The sequence below is a fragment of the Triticum dicoccoides genome, chromosome 1B (genome assembly GCF_002162155.2).
Source record: "Triticum dicoccoides isolate Atlit2015 ecotype Zavitan chromosome 1B, WEW_v2.0, whole genome shotgun sequence".
Lineage (NCBI taxonomy): Eukaryota > Viridiplantae > Streptophyta > Magnoliopsida > Poales > Poaceae > Triticum > Triticum dicoccoides.
In genome coordinates this window covers 118,871,441-118,874,303 of record NC_041381.1, presented here as the reverse complement: position 1 = coordinate 118,874,303, position 2,863 = coordinate 118,871,441, and positions in this window count along the sequence as shown.

Below are 2,863 nucleotides of genomic sequence, written 5' to 3'. Positions count from 1 at the left end.
CGACAACGATGACCCGCAGGCAGGCCGAACTGCGGCGGCGGCGGGGAAGGTGGGGAATGGGAGGGGCGGGGCGACACCCGCACAGGGAGGGAGGCGCTCAGAGGAGGGAGAGGAGGCAGCTTGCTGGAAACTAGCTCGGCCAGGTGGTCGCCAAATCGGCGTCCCCGTTGGAGGAGACCCACCGCAGCCGCGACAACGTGGGCCTGGTCCTCTTCTGCTGCCCATTCAGCACAACGAGCGTTGTCGAGGAGATCGATGTTGGGAGCAGAGGCGACCACCAGGGGCAGGGGGAGGGGGTCCCCATGGGAGCACCGCCATCAATGTATTCCCCCATATAACTTCTATACTGGTGGAGGCTTTCTTTGCCTTTCTTCTTGGAAAAAACTAATGCCCACACGTGTGGCATCTTGCACATCGCCCACACGCCTTCATTACCACTCATTTTGTCACGCAGGATCACCTCCGCCGTTTGCCTTGTCCAAGCATGCTCGGGCACGCCCACCAGCTAGAGCGGGATGAGGAAAGGCTAGGCCGCACCCGTAGCTTGAGCCAGACGCGACCATGGCCACAGCGAGAGCGTGAAGCCACGCCCCGGAGCGCGTCCCCTATCCACCATTAGCTGTCAAATGATTTGATGCTCACATAGAACCAAGAAATCCTCCGGAAAGAAAGGGCGAATGGACATGTCATTTGGCCCAATGCCAAATTCTGCATGCAGGGCCTCCGCCGCCGCAGCGAGATCCACTGGCGGCCTAGTCCCCACAACGGTGACCACGACCGCGCGCGAGAGGTCTCTCTCCATGCGCCGCAGGTCCTCCGAGTCCTCAAGGAAGCAGCTTTCCACCCTGACTTCAGAATCCACGCTCGCCATGCGCACCACGGTGGCCGAGCCCGCCACGCTACCGTCGAACGGCACGGAGAAGCCCGGGCCAGCACCCGCCACACTCACCGCCGGGGACTGCGCAGCCACCTGGCTCCAGGGCCTCTGGAACCGCATAGCACCGGGCGGGGTAGGGCCTGGTGGAGGGGGCGGAAGCATGGCACACTCTCGCGCGATAGCAACGCCGCGCACCGGATCCACCTCCCGGCGCACAGGGGAGGGAGCAGGGCCAGGGCCATCCGACAGCGGCGAAGGGGAATGACACTGCACATCCTGCACAATCACCGTCAGCGAGCGCCGGGTGCCTTGCAGTCCCTGGCGATATGCCCCTCACCCCCGCACCGCATGCACTTGGTCTGCTTCCAGCATTCGACGGAGATGTGCCCGCCATCGCCACAGTTGTAGCAACGTCTGTAAGGCTCTGCAGGGATGTTGGATCTGGGTGGTCTCGAGGTGGGCAAGGTGAACCCTTGACGGCGCCGCTGCGCCGACGGCGAGATCTGCCTTGCGCCAGGACTCCGCGGTCGCCGCCCGGTCTTGGTCTGCCACTTCCCCCTAGCCTGAGGTGGGGGGATTGAATCGCCCGTTGCCGCGCCCCGGGAGATTGGCCCGAACGGCGTGCCCAGCACATCGGGGACAAGCACAAGAGAACGGAGCTGGGGTCGCACCGGAGGAGGACGGGACGGAGATGGGGAGTCCGAGGAGGAGGAACCCGCAGAGAGGGAGACCCGGGAAGCCATCTCTGGATGCCGGCACCGGAGTGGTGGCCGGCGGACTTGGTGGCCGTCGGGGCCGGATTGGACGACGGCGCGCTCAGAGGCTCAGAGCGCAGGGGGGCTCCTTCAGCTCAGAGGCTCCTTCATCTCTGCGGGATACGGTTGGGATCCGCAGTCTTGAGCCAGACCTGAAACCCGGCCACGTCGAATCGCCTGGCGGTCCTTTCCGCCACCTGAACCATAAAACCAAGGCCACGCAGGATCACCTCCGCCGTTCGCCTTGTCCAAGCATGCTCGGGCACGCCCACCAGCTGGAGCGGGACGAGGAAAGGCAAGGCCGCACCCATAGCTTGAGCCAGACGCGACCATGGCCGCAGCGAGAGCGTGAAAGCCACGCCCCGGAGCGCATCCCCTATCCACCATCAGCTGCCAAATGATTTGATGCTCACATAGAACCAAGAAATCCTCCGGAAAGAAAGGGCGAATGGACATGTCATTTGGCCCAATGCCAAATTCTGCATGCAGGGCCTCCGCCGCCGCAGCGAGATCCACCGGCGGCCTAGTCCCCACAATGGTGACCACGATCGCGCGCGAGAGGTCTCTCTCCATGCGCCGCAGGTCCTCCGAGTCCTCAAGGAAGTAGCTTTCCACCCTGAGTTCAGAATCCACGCTCGCCACGCGCACCACGATGGCCGAGCCCGCCACGCCACCGTCGAACGGCACGGAGACGCCCGGGCCAGCACCCGCCACACTCGCCGCCGGGGACTGTTTTGCGTGCCTAACACGGTGAGGGATACGGGACCATCTTGACAGTTTGCTTTGAATAAAACTCCTCCAGAAAGGCCCAACCTTGGTTTTCCATTTTACTAACAACCTAAACCTTTCCCTTGGGAGTTATAAACCCGAGGGTCAACTTTATTTAACCCCCCCCCCGGCCAGTGCTCCTCTGAGTGTTGGTCCGAATCGAGCAGCCTGCGGGGCCACCACGGGGAAACTCGAGGGCAGGTTTTACTCGTAGCTTGACTCATCCGTTGTGCCCTGAGAACGAGATATGTGCAGCTCCTATCGGGATTTGTTGTCACATTCGGGCAGTCTTGCTGGTTTTGCTTTACCATTGTCGAAATGTCTTGTGCACCGGGATCCCGAGTCTGATCGGATGTCCCGCGAAGGAGGGTTGTCTCCGTGGATCGTGAGCTTATAATGGGCTAAGTTGGGACAATCCTACAGGGTTCAAACTTTCGAGAGCCATGCCCGCGGTTATGCGCAG